Consider the following 14,806-nt stretch of genomic DNA (forward strand, 5'->3'; position numbering starts at 1 on the left):
ATATATAAATAGAATAACTTTAACACATTATTTATCAAATATAATTAGCAAGAAATTTATACCCAAACTCAGAAACCCTTAAGCTCGTCAACTTCTACTCCGTTAACCCAAAACCATTGTTGCCAATTTATTGGAAATTGTTAAACGATACATTTATTTATTCCTCTAGTCTAAATACAATAAATTATTGAGATTCTTTTATAGTTTAAAATAAATGAATTATTCAAAGTTTGATTGTTGAAACTTTTTTCATATCTAATTTATCATTCTTTTAGTGACGATCCAAACTACTTAAATTATTAATAATTTAGAGAATTAGTCTTCACTACCATATATAGTTGATTACATAATATTGTATTTAAACTTGCAATAATATTCAAAACAATGCAACGGGTAACTACCATCCACAAAGTGTGTTATTGGCTAACTGTTGGTTGGCCACCATAAATTTGAGGGGGATGTTAATTATCATCATCTACCTACCATATTTCCCTTAAAATAACTGAAAAGATGGTACAGTGCTACACAAAATCAAATATGAGAAAGAAATCACCGAAAATATAAGACGGTGCTATAATAATCAAAGATAAGAAAGTATCACCAGAAAGATACGTGATGACCCAACTTTTGCTTAAATAATTGTCGGCCAGACGGGCGACATGTATGAGTAATAGTCACCCGTCGACAGCGAAAGCTCTTTGATACCTTAGAAAGACTGAAGAGGCTATCAGGATATCATATGGACAAGAGAAAAAACATGATTTTTATTCCTTTAGAATGAAGGATCTCTTTATAAGATTACAAGAAAATTATGCATGTTAAACTATTTAACATGGTAAGTACTATACATGGTAAATACAATTAAAGAAAATCTAGAAATATTATGTAATCAATTATATATGGTAGGTGGAGATTCTAATTGATGGTAATTAACAATAGATACAAAGGAAGAGAGGTGGGGAGAGTCAGATACATATGAATACACTTATATATAATGTATCTAGAATAAATTAAACCTAATTTTGAACCTTGTATATGTGAGATACATGTAATTGGATGCGTCAATACATGTATCGGGAGACCAAAATTTGACACTAATAATTTCAAAAAATCATGAAAAAGACATGTATTAGGCTCTAAACAAATTAAATTTTCTTTATTTACCCTATTAAATTCCGTAATGTTGAAAGTAGAAATCATAGGATAATATAACATTTAATAAATTTGACCAATAAAACAAAGTAAAAAAATACACTTAACCTTTTTCTCTTTTTAAAATGGTAAGAAAAATTATAAAATGAATTTATAACTTACATGTGTCACTATTAAGTGGTTACCTCTTGGGATAAATTTCCAAAGTGCTTCATAAACCATGTGATCATGCTATCATCTTCACCCTTTTTCTACCTTCCCACCCATAAATTTTATCCTATATAAGCTCCAAATGGCCTAACATGTTCTCCACACTGAAACTTTTATGGAGTTTTTCTTTTCCTATTTTATAATTTTTTAGTTCAAAATTCAATAGCTTTCTCAGATTTTAGATTTTCTAACATGGAGAAATCTAAAGAAAACATAGGAACTTCAAGAAATGTAGCGAATGAAAATATGAAGTTAAATTAAGGACTTTCATTGAATGGTAATTTTTTATGTTCACTCAAAAAAAAATCATTTTTTGTGATAACTGATAAAATATTTTTTGATGTTCCAGGTGGATCGCAAGGATGTGTTGCTTCAAGTGTAGCTGAGGTTGAAATCCAACAACCACCTCAAGGTATCAAGATTTTATGAATTGATTTATATATATCTAGTCAATTTTAATTTGTACCAAAATTAAGTGGGAAATAATTTATATTTTTAACTTTAGTTCACGATGTGAAATCATCTTTAATTGAATAGAAATAACTTGTGTATTCAAAGGAAAATATTGGTAAAGAGAAGCTCAAAAACTCCGTGCTCAATAATATGGCCAATGTCTACACAAAAGGTGAAGGACCAAAAAGAAAAAAGACTGAAGGACTTTTATACTTGTGTAAGGAGATAGATGAAGTGAAGATAGTTAGTCTTTGTCATGGAAATTTTCTAAATGCAGATGAATTTGTCAAACATGCTGGTGGAGGTGACATAGTAAACCCTTTAGAACATATATTTATTGAAGGAAGACAAATTAAGTAGCCCTAATATCAGTGTTATTTGATCCTTCATTTTGTTGTTATGCCGAATAATTCAATGGCTATTGCCCAAAAAGGCATTAGCTTTTGTATCGTTGTTATTTCATCTTTCATTTTGTTGTGTACTGACTAAAGTTCCTCCCATCAAAGCTATATTGAGGTTAATTTGCAGTCATTCGGCTTGTTTTTTGCTATGTGATGCTTATTTTTTTACGTTTAATTCATCTTTCCTTTTGATGTTGTACTGACTAAATTAAAGTTCCTCCTATTAGCTATATAAAGGTTATTTCCAGTCATTCAGTTTGTTTTTTTGCTATGCGGTGCTTCTTTTTTTTTAAGCTTAATTAGAAGCAACTAACAGTTTCTATTCTACACAAATTATAAATATTGATCCCTTATTCTATTCTTTTAAAATTCGATATCAAGCCACTAAACCAAATAATGCATTTAATTTCAACCTATTTGTAAAAAGCATTTCGCATGTTCCTCAACATGAGAAAGGAGAAGAGAGTTGTCTACGAGTGAAAATCACAAGGCTAATATCATTTATTTTTAAATCATCTAATTAAATATTATAAAAATGCCATTTTCTAATTATCTCTATTCGATTATGTGTATTTTTGTTCCTTTCTCGTAAGATTTTTAAATATTAATGTGCTAATTAGGATTTGGGGTTTAACTTTTTAAAGGATTCTTTTGTTATTTTTCGACTACAAGTTTTTCATTTCTTGCTAAATTTTGAAACACGTGATATAAGTTGTTCTCTTAATGTGTTAGGATTTGCTATCAACTGCTAGCTTTAAGGTTTTCTACGTTTATTTCCCGAGTTAGAATATCTATTTCTTGCTAAATCTGACAACTATGTGTTAATATATATGCTATCCCTCTTTTGTTATGTGTATTTTTGTTCTTCAGATAAGAATCGTAGTATTCATGTGTTAATTAAAATTCGAGGCTTGGCCCAAAGGGTTTCTAAGTTATATTTTACTTAGAATTTTTATTTGTTGATAAATCTTGAACACACTTGTTAAAATACCTTATATATAGTTGTTTTATTTATGTGTTCGGTTTGGTGTTTAACTATTTTAGATTTTTCTAAGTTTATTTGTAGAAGTTAAAATTTTCATTTCTTGCTAAATCAAATAATTATGTGTTAATACATATGTTATTAATTGCATATTGTGTTGCGCTGCTATTTTTTTATTTTTTATTTTTATTTGTTATTTTGCATATGTGACTGATTTTTATATGTTTATGAGTCATAATAAATTTATATTTAGGGTATATGGATAGAATTTTACATTTTAAGGTACACGGATAGAATTTTATGTAGGCAATTAGGGTTCGGATAGGCTAATTGACACTATATTTAGATTATTTTATTTTTTATTGTGATATAATTTCATTTTTGGATTCCTTATTCAAAAATTGAATGTAATTGTGAATGAACTCTAATTATTTTTCAAAATGTGATCCAAATCTTATATTCTTGTTACCTAAAAAAAGTATAAACTAACGATTTGTGGATGAATCGACTCATCAGGTTCTCATTTTATTCTGTTGTAAAGTCAATACAATAATTATACATTTATTTTTATTTAATTTCCTCTGTTAAATAAACTTAAAAAATATATCTTAATTCTGGGATCTCTCACAAATATGTAATCTCATTTTAAATTACCACTATAATTGATATTCTTTTATTTTTCGAGTTACGACTTTTATTTTATGCTAAATATAACAATTATTTATTTCTTGCTAAATTTTGACATTTATGTGTTGAAATATATGCTATTAGTAATGTATTAGGACTAATAAATTTGTAAATTAGGGTTTATGGACAGAATTTTACATTTGGTTTAGAATTTAGGGATGAATTGACTGATGATGTTAGATCTCTTTCGGTTATTGTAATGTGGATTTCATTTTTTGATCCCTTATTTGAAAATTAATTGAAATTATGAATAATATTTTAAAAGGTAGGGGCATGAAGTGATTGAAGTGTTTTACATAGCACAGAATAATATGTAAGCTTCGAAGCACGAAGCTTAAGTCTCATAAATTTTCGGGGCGTATATTTTTAATTTTCTTGATAATGCTAGAGATTTGAGTAAACAACATGCAATTTGAATCTAATGTTCACTTTATGCACAATTTTTGTGGGATTTTAATAAATTCTTGGATTAATCAGCATTGATTATTATCTTTTTGGTTCAAGTTTTATTCTTAGCATTGAAGACAGAGTAGTGGATATTGAAGCTTTAAGAGAAGATTCTCTTTTTCTTTAACAGTTTCTCCATTTTTCTAAGCTTCCACAAATATTCTAAAGGTTATGAGTAAGTATCCTCACTCGTCACTCAACTAAGGAGTTTTTCATATAAAGTCACTCAATTTTGATTTTTATTTCTAAAGCTATTAATTATAAGTGTTTTATTTACAAAGTCGCTTATAATTTATATACAATAATTTTAATAAAGTGCCAGATGCATGATATATATATATATATATGTGTGTGTGTGTTTGTGTGTGAGAACAGCTCATTCTTCCTGATCAAAATGTAGATGCCCAGCTTTAGAATCAAACATGAAAAAGCGAATTTTTTGTAAACTAATTTTTCTTTGTATATTAGAGAATGGATGTCACTCTTAGCAGAACATTCTCTCTTTGGCATTCAAAATACGATATTGGTGTCACGATCCAAAAATGGACGCGATGATACTCGTCTTATCTCACCAAGACAAGTCAGTTTAAAATTCAACCATTACAATAAAATGCGAAAATTTTATAATAAACTCAAAAATACCCCCAAAATTTAGTTGTCACGTGTATAAGCCTCTAAAGTATTACAATTGACTCAAAAGAAAAAGGCAAGTCTCAAAGGATATTGTTTCTAGAATAGAACAAGATCATAAATAGGAGTAAGAAGGTCCGCTGAAATGACAAGCAGCTACCTCACAAACCTTCATAAGAAACCTCGGACAAGGAGAAGAGAAAATATCATAAAGGTCTACAAAAAATGTAGTAACAAGGGGTGAGTATCAAATCACAGTACTCGGCAAGTAAATTTCTAAACACATGCTAAGAAAATAAAATATGGTACTCCTTACACATCAACCGAACCTCCACAACTACAACTTGCATAAACCAGTCCAACCTAACAGTTCACAACTTACATAGCACCCAACTCAACCACAATCACTTTAACAAATTACATATCCTCAACAACAAACTCAATATTCATCAAGCACAACTTTCACAAAAAAAGGCACTCACAATATCATCAACACACAAGATCAAGTTCATCAAATAGAGATAATCAAATATCGAGAACTTTCCAACCACCAACAAAACATAAAATCATGAAGAAAGAAGGATGTCATGGAAAGCAATGCAATATGACACCATGAAATGATATGTCATAGAATACCGAGTACTCTCTCAACCATGATACTCCTCGAAAATGCATCAAGAGTTCATGGCTCATGGGGGACTCGCCAGATCCATATACCGACACGTACGATCTCCACATGTCTCTGTACGGACGATCTCAACGCACTATCATAAATATAACAAATTCCGCACGGACAATCTCCACGTGCCCAAATTATAATATTAGCATCTCACCATCCCCAGAACGAACGATCTCCATGTGCCCAACTTATACTCAATTTCATCTCAATGCATGTGGACAATAAGATTTCAATAAAAGGGATGATGCATCTCAATCAAACATCAATATGATATGTAATCACCTTAGCTATCACAAGTATACGGGCTCAATCGACAACACAATCAAACATAATAAATCAAGTCAATTAATCACATTGCCTTTTATTACCCCTTTTTCATCATGAGAATTAATCAATGTGGACAAGTCAACCCATCACCAAGTCTCATTACCCCCAAATACATATTACAAGGAAATACACGAATTTCATACACTTAACAAGGATTTAGAAATCCACTTTCCTCAAATAGTCGAACAATCGCTCCGGGACTTGAGTCTTCCTCTTTCATTGGACTTCCAAATAAATTCAATATATTCAAATAAGTGATCACAATAAGGTTTCGAAATTAACAACTCTCATACTATGATATGTCTAGCTTAGACCCAAAAACTTACTCAAATTTATAATCAATCTCCTTATCTTGCTAACATGTACTCCACTCTCATGTTTTTCAAATTTCAAGTCAAGAATTTAGTCTCAATATTTTCAAATAACATAAACTTAATGATCTTCATATAATACAATACATTCACTATTTAATTACATATACCAATATATCAAAACTTAAATCATAATAAGATAACAACAACAAAATTCAAAGAAACAACGAACTCAAGTTACAGAAAAAAATCACGAGAACATTACTACTTTAGAACCTCAAATTAATATGCCCTTTATTCCTATATATAAAATGCCTCACATTATAGCCTCAATCATCACAACATGATTGGCCAGCAACCCCTCTTTATCAATTCCAAAATTACTTTAGATGAATGTACCAATTTCCAATTTTCATATTCCAAATCCACTTTTTACTTTCGATTTTCCTCTTCGAAGCCAACATTAAATTAATACTAACAATTGTGATTACACATTAATTAAAAGAGATACTTATCACGGCAAAATACTTTCTTTTCCACTCACACACACATACAATACGTAGCGTCACGCACTTAGAGTATTCGCTAAAGCTCCACGCTGCACTTGACAACTTATTAATCACGAATCTTTCACGATTTTGTAAGCTTAAGTAAGCCTTTTATCCTAAGATCGCTAACATGAAGTGCTCAGTAAGTTGGTCAGATATGTTAGAAGGAACTGGAGGAGTATTGTCCAAACTGACAACTTAACTGATTAAGTGGGAAAAGATCACGAATTCGAGCACATAATGAGAGAGGGAAATTGCAGTTTTATAGAATTTGGGGGCATGGATATAAAGGGGAGAAAGATCATTAACAGTCAATATCGGCGGAGCTGAAGAATAAGCTCGATCCAAGCCTAAACCAACATTGTCGATATCGGTGGAGCTGAAGGTTCGTCCAAGGCGGAGCATATCAGAAATGGCAAAGTTCAGTGGAGGGGGATTAGGATATCTAATGGAAACTGTTTACAGAGAAGGAAATGAAGACTTGTTGGTTTGGGCTGGCCTTTATTTTAGTTGCTTTCATTTTCTAGAATTTGGACATTGAGTCTAATGATGTAATGAGGTCCTACTGTTATTAAATAAGAGCCTACATTTCACCCAAAAAGAATCTACAATCCGATAATTAGCTCTCTTCATGTTAGCGAAAACTAAAAAATCGAGAAAGCTATTGAATTACAAACTAAATAAACTTAATAGGAAAATAAACTCTATAAAAAATATGAAATTCATTTTCATTGATGAATGCTTGGAGAAACCTTGAGGCATTGCGAGGTTATAAAGGAAAAAATTTCAGGTCTGAAAGTGGGGAAAACGTGAAGAGGTATTTCATTTCCGTGGGTGAAAGTGATAATGATGAAATAGCTTCTTGTCACGTGGTTTAAGAAGGGACTTTGGAAATTGATCAAAAAATACAATTTAGCTAAAGTCTAAATAAGAAGTAAAAATGATCATAAAGGATTTAGGATTGGATTTGATAGACGCGTGTTTAGAATTTAGAATTTAGGGATTAGATAGAGGAAGATATAAGAAAGTGTGTAGGCTCGTCAAGTAAAAGCGAGGAGGATCCGAAATCTTAACTTAGTGAAGTATATTAAAGACAAGAAAATCATGAAAATGATGAAAAAGACACATGCATAAAAGAGAGCTAAATCTAAAATTAGATACATATACAGCTTATCAATATTTAAATTATAAATACAAAAAAAAAAGTAATAAAATGATATATTTTTTATCATCATTGTCAGCTACTAATAACATTTTTGTTACTTCAAATATTTGAGCTTTTTGGAACACAATTAAACTCATATGCTGGGGATATGAAAAGAATAGGGTAGATATTAAACTATCTTATGTCATTTCCCATCACAAAGTTTGTTGGCATCATATGGTGAGTGTAATCACTTATAAAAAGCGCATAAAAGGGTTATTTAATCAATTATTTGTCATGATTCGAGCCTATATCCTAGACATGGCCGGAACTCGAGAATTATTATTGGTCCCCAAGCGAACTCTCATCCTGGTTGATTACAAGTGGAAGACTAACTTAAGCATACAAAGCTGAAAACTGAATAAAAATCCATGAAACTTGAATACAAAGTTTTCACTCAAAAGAGAACTCTAAGAAAATAATATATTTCACTCTCCATAAAATAGGCAACTTAATTCTTCAAAACATTTAATAAAATAAACAATACAGACCTCTCAACTATACTGACTATCTACCCCTTTTCGGCTTACGTGGAACTATCTTGTGGGTCCAACGCAGGTTGACTTTTTTTTTCAAGCTAGGGTTACATAGGTCGAAAAGGGGTAGAAAATTACTTATAAAATAAGTTCAGTAGAGTAATAGGATCTTAGTATAGTATAAGTGTGTCTCTAGAATTTTGGACATAAGTTGAGGGGACACTTGTGCATTTTCCCAATATTTTTTTAAATACTTGGCGCTCAAGTATTGGATACAATTTAATTTATCAATATCATCTATAAACCAACCCACTACCCACCCATTACTAATTAAGCCCCCCCCCCCCAATTAATATACCATTTCTATTATCAACATCGCCTTAAACACTACTAAAGCACGACGAAATTATCGATTCCTGAAAATGACATTCAAAATTAATTGAGTCCGAATTGAAGCCCCAATAAAATTTAGGTTGAACCACTTATTTAGGAGGACACTTTCAATAGGATTTTCTTTCAAACTTGAATTCACAATTTATGATTAAGTGTAAAGAAGTAGCACCTCTTGAATTAATTCATGCACTTTTTTTTAATATAATTAAAACTTTAATATATTCTTTTAAAAAAAAGTCATTTATTATGTAACATCACATAATTAACGCGAATGAATACTTAAAATAAACATTGTTAGACTTATAAGTTTATAGTAATTTTTATTTAGACACTTGAATTATAATATGTTGTGAATGGAGACTTGAATGTATGATAATGTACTTTTATAGACATTTTCACCTCAATTTTTTATAGACACTCATTGGTAGTAGTTTCTTGTTGTGCATTAGTAATGGGCCGGGTTAATTAATTGGGTGTGATTTAATTAGTAATGGATGGGTAGTAGATTGGTTAATAAATTATATAAATAAGTTAAATTATAGCAAATAGTTGAGCACCGTGTATTAAAAAAATATATTTAAATAGTTTAAATTTAAAATTGTTAAATAAGTGGTCAATTTTGAAACCAAAGGTGGATGAGAAGGCTATTTTGGAGCCAATAGATGGATGAGAAGGGTATTTTTGGAGCCAATAGGTATATAAATTGAGAAATGATACAAAATTCTAAAAAATATATATATAAATACAAAACAAACAAATAGAAAATTGTTTTTCCTCAACTTGGTCTTCACAAGTTATGTTTATTTTATTGACAGTGTCTTTACATAATATAGAGAAATCTCAAAAGATACTTGGTCACAATGTATCATTATCGGTGGGTGAAATTTTTTTTAAAAAAAAATTGTGAGATTTCTTGAAGGAATTGGAGGAAAATAGAAGAGGTTCTTACACAATGAAAGGAGAGAACAATGGTGAAAAACTTAAGAGAGAGAAAGGAGGAATTTGGGGTAAAAACCTAGAAGGAGGGGAAAGTGGGTGATGCGAGTTTTTTTTTTCTTTCTCTTTCACGCATTAGGGAATAATTTAGTTCAATGTGGGGCCTGATTTGAGAAATAAAAAGAATGAAACCTAATTATATTAGGATACATTTTATTTGCTAAAAATTGATATAATTGACATTTTCAATAATTATTTTAAAGTATAGATGTTTTTAATAATTATGTTAGGAAGTTTGACTAATTTGCTAATTTTTTTAATTATCAAGCAATTTATATCCAAAATCGAAAATTCTTAAACTCGTCAACTCCTACGCCATTAACCCAAAATTGTTGTTGCCAATTTATAGGTAATTGTAAAATGAGACATATTTATTTTTCCTCTAGTTTATATTAAGTGAATTATTAAGATTTTTTAAAAAAAAAATTATGATGGGTGAATTATTCAAAATTTAAGAGAATTGTCGAGACTCTTTTCATATTATCCTTTTTTTAGTGACAATCTTAACTAATTTACATTCTATCGGGAAATAGTTTGAAATTTATAATAAGAGCAATGGTGAAAAGTAGCATTTTGGTATGTTCTATAATATTTTCTTAAAATGTGTCATATTATAACAATTCACTTAACATGGACTACGAGGGAAGTATTAAGTTCAAAAAACTACATAATTACACAACTATTATCACACAAAATTCCTTTCATAGTAACTAACTATTTTCCCTATATTGAAACAACTACATATTGTCTCGCTAAGTTATAACTTTATACTAAAATTCAAGTTGAATACATCTGAATACATGAATTTTTGCTACCAGATACATTTTAAAATATAATAATGAATAAGAGAAGAACTTTGATTTCTATTCCTCTAAAATGAAGGAAATCTCCTTATAAGGTTAGACGAAAACTATACATGAAATAATGAACATGGTAAGTACTATACATGGCAAATAATTAAAGAAAATCTTATACTAATATTATGTAATCAACTATATATAGTAGATAAAATTGTAATTGATCGTAATATGGGAATTCACTTGGATATCATGTATATATAAAAAATTATACCTAATTTTATACCTTGTATATCTGAGATACATGTAACTAGATATGTCAGATAGATGCATATGATGACCGAAATATGGCATAATTTTCAAAAATCATGAAAACCACGTATTAGACCCTAAAATAAAATTTGTATTGAATTTGTATTGTCTATCCTATTAAATCAGTAATGTTGAAAGTAAAAATCATCTCATAATAAAAAATTTAATAAATTTGACCAATAAAATAGAGTAGAAAAATACATTTAACCTTTTTCCTCTTTTTAAAGTGGTAAAAAAGAGTTATAAAGTGAATTTATAAAAGATAATTGTCATTATTAAACAGTTACCTCTTGGGCTTAATTTTCAAAGTCCGTAATAAATCACGTGGTCCGGCTATTCATAGAACAATCATGTGTCACTTTCAAAGAGTTATTTTGTCGTTTTACTAAACTCATGAAAATGAAATACATTTTCACGTTTTTTCTACTTTCCACCTAAAAAATTTCTCCTTATAAGCTCCCAATTGGCCTAATGATTTCTCCTGAAACTTTCATTGGATTTTTCTTTTTCCATTTTATAATTTTTTAGTTTGAAATTCTATAGCTTTCTCAATTTTTAGATTTCTCTAACATGGAGAAAGCTGAAAAAAACATGGGAACTTCAGATGTAGAGAATGAAAATGTGGAACTGAATTTAGGGCTCTCGTTGAATGGTAATTTTGATGTTCACTCGAAAAAATGAGTTTTTGTTTGTGAATAACTAGTAAAAAATATTTTTTTTATTTCAGATGGATCGCAAAAAAGTGGTGCTTCAAGTGTACCTGAGATTGAAACCCAACAACCACTTATTCAAGCTATCAACATTTTATGAAATGATTTATACAAGTCAATTTGAATTAGCATTAAAACTAAAGTAAGAAATATTTTTTTCCTTTAGTTCTCAATGTGAAATCATCTTTTGTTGAAAAGAAATCACCTATGTATTTAGAAAATTATATTACTACAGGGAAGATCAAGAACTTCATGTTCAACCATGACTATTGATTTCACAAGAGGTGAGGGACAGAATGGAAAGAAGACTGAAGGGTTGTTATACACATACAAGAAGAAAGATGAAATGGAGATAGTTTGTTTTTGTCATGGTGATCTACTAAATGCAACTGAATTTGTCGTACACGCTGGTGAAGGTTATGTAGTAAACCCTCTAAATCATATATTTATTGATGGAAAACAGATTTTGCAGTATTATTAGTGATGTTATTTGATATTTTCTTTTGTTGTTGTACCGAATAAATTCAATGGTTATCGCCCAAAATGACATTAGCGCTTTTGTATCGTTTTTATTTCATCTTTCCTTTTTGTTGTTGTACTAACTAAAGTTCCTCTTGTCAATGTTATATTAAAGTCATTTTCCAATGATTTGACTTATTTTTTCTATGCAATACTTATTTCTTTTAACCTTAATTAATTAGAAGCAAATGACAATTTACATTCTACATATATATTGATCCCTTGTGTCTTTTTTTAAAAAAATAATCATTCTCAAACCTCTAAACTAAGTTGACCTTTTTAAAAGATTTTTGCTTGTTCCTCAACATGAGAGAGGAAAAAATAGTTACGTGTGAGTGAATATTATCGAGCTAATATCATCATCTTAACTCGTTTAAATATGTAAAATATGTCATTTTTTTAATTATCTCTATTCGATTATGTGTAGTTTTATTCCTGATCTCTTGTAAGATTTTTAAATATTAATGTGTTAATTAGGTTTTGGTTGTTTGGGGTTTAAGTTTTTAAGGATTTATATGTTATTTTTTCACTAAAAATTTTCATTTCTTGCTGAATAATATAAGTTGTTTTCTTTAAGTGTTAGGATTTGCTATCAACCGCTAGCTTTAAGGTTTTCTAAGTTTATTTGCCAGAGTTAGAATTTCTATTTCTTGTTAAGTTTGATAATTATGTTTTAATATATGTGTTATCCCTCTTTGATTTTATATTTTGTTCTTCTTGTAAGAATTATAGTATTTATGTGTTTACTAAAATTTGGGGGTTAGCTTTTTAAAGGTTTCTAAGTTATTTTTTGATTTATAATATAATTTTCATTTGTCAATAAATCTTGAAGACTTGTTAAAATATCTTATATTTAGTTGTTTTATTCATGTGTTAGGTATGGTGTTATTATTTTAGATTATTCTAAGTTTATTTGTAACAGAATTACACGATTACAATTGCAATGAAATGAAGAAATAAAAATCTTTTTCGGCTGAGAATGAATATCTTGTTCTCTTTAAGAAGATTCAAGTTCACTGCAACAAATGTTTTTCACCCGTCCAACAGTAGTTCTCTTGACTTGTTTTCTTTAGGATATAACAGTCTAATAATTACAAAATGTAACTCAACAAACTCTGGACAAAAATTGAATCCAAAGCTCCACAAAAAGAACACCTCCCTTCAACAAATAAAAATTCTTTTTTTGACAAACTTCATGCACTCTATATTTTTTTCTTTTGTATAAACTAAAAGAAGACCACCACTATTTATAGTTGAGAATGTCTTCCTAACAATGAATAGAAAGATAAAAGGACAGTAAATAGATAAAAATAAATGGCCTAAAAGTTAATTCATTTTTAAAAAAAAAAAAAAAAACGAAGAGAAAAGAGACGTACGAATTTCATGGCCAATTTTCATTACCGTACAAACATCATCACTTAACATTTTCATTGCTAAAAATATGTCATAATTTATAAAGGCATTTGTTATTATTATTTAAAATAAAATAAAAAATGTATATACATATTTAAAAGGGTTTATTTCTCTAAATATATTAAGTACATAATCTAATTTCAAAATATCTATTTTATTTTTTATAAAATAATTTTAATCTATGAGAATATCTATCACTTAATTCGACTATAATTTTTTTTTAAAAATAACTTTTTAGAAGATTGTGTCACATAGAAACTCCTCCCTTCATTTTAAATATTTTAACTTTAATTTTTCACGTAACATATTTAAAATTACAAAATTATTTTTATACATTTAATATAATTTTAATTCAGAATTATTATATTAACTAGTGAATTTGACCGCGCTACGCGCGGATTAAATATTTCTGATAAAATTTTACTTTATTTAGCAAAATTTATCATTACAATTGTTTTTTTTATTTCTACAAATTTACAAACCATTATTTCCTTTAATTTCTATTTTTACATAATCTTGGTAACTTTTGTTTTATCTTTTAAATATTTGATGAGTTATCTCTCATGCACTTATTATTTGAATTATAACTATAAAATTTTCCGAGTATATACATATTCACATACATAACTTTTCTCATTTTTATTTTTTATAATTTTTTTCTATTTTAGAAGGTCATGAATATTTCATCCCGCAAACATAGAAAAGGTGAATGTCCAATATTAAAAAAATATACTTTTTGTAAGTTTTTGTGATATAAACAAAAAAGAATAAATGGACATTTTATTTTTAGTTGTATCAAATAAAATTTCAAATTTACTTAATTTTATATAGTTGCTTGTTTAATTATTATTTTTCTCTATAATTATAACAACCTAGTATCCATTTATTGCTTCAATGCATAAATGAATACAAGTAAATAAGAAATTTTCACAAATATTTTCGTAAGCAATTTCAAAATAGAATTCTTAGTCGTCCACCACGATATTGCTCCATCTCTCATATTATTTTTTCACTTTTGTGTTTCATAAAAAATAAAATACAAAAAGAGATGACCATGAGTGTATTTACTGATTTGCAAAAAGAAAATCACACTTAATGAAGTTATCTTGCTTAGTTGATAAATCTTTTCTTTCTAAATATGTTGTTGCTGATAATATTA

The 14,806-nt window shown here is 28.6% G+C and overlaps 1 long non-coding RNA gene across 1 annotated transcript; it reads left to right on the plus strand.

Moving 5' to 3' along the window:
- The first annotated feature begins 1,491 nt into the window (after positions 1–1,491).
- LOC107010890 lies at positions 1,492–2,346 on the plus strand. Its single transcript, XR_003576245.1, has 3 exons — positions 1,492–1,639; positions 1,712–1,774; positions 1,921–2,346. It is a non-coding gene; the product is annotated as an uncharacterized LOC107010890 (long non-coding RNA).
- Positions 2,347–14,806: the final 12,460 nt, after the last annotated feature.

Source organism: Solanum pennellii, chromosome 2 (assembly GCF_001406875.1).
Source record: "Solanum pennellii chromosome 2, SPENNV200".
NCBI lineage: Eukaryota > Viridiplantae > Streptophyta > Magnoliopsida > Solanales > Solanaceae > Solanum > Solanum pennellii.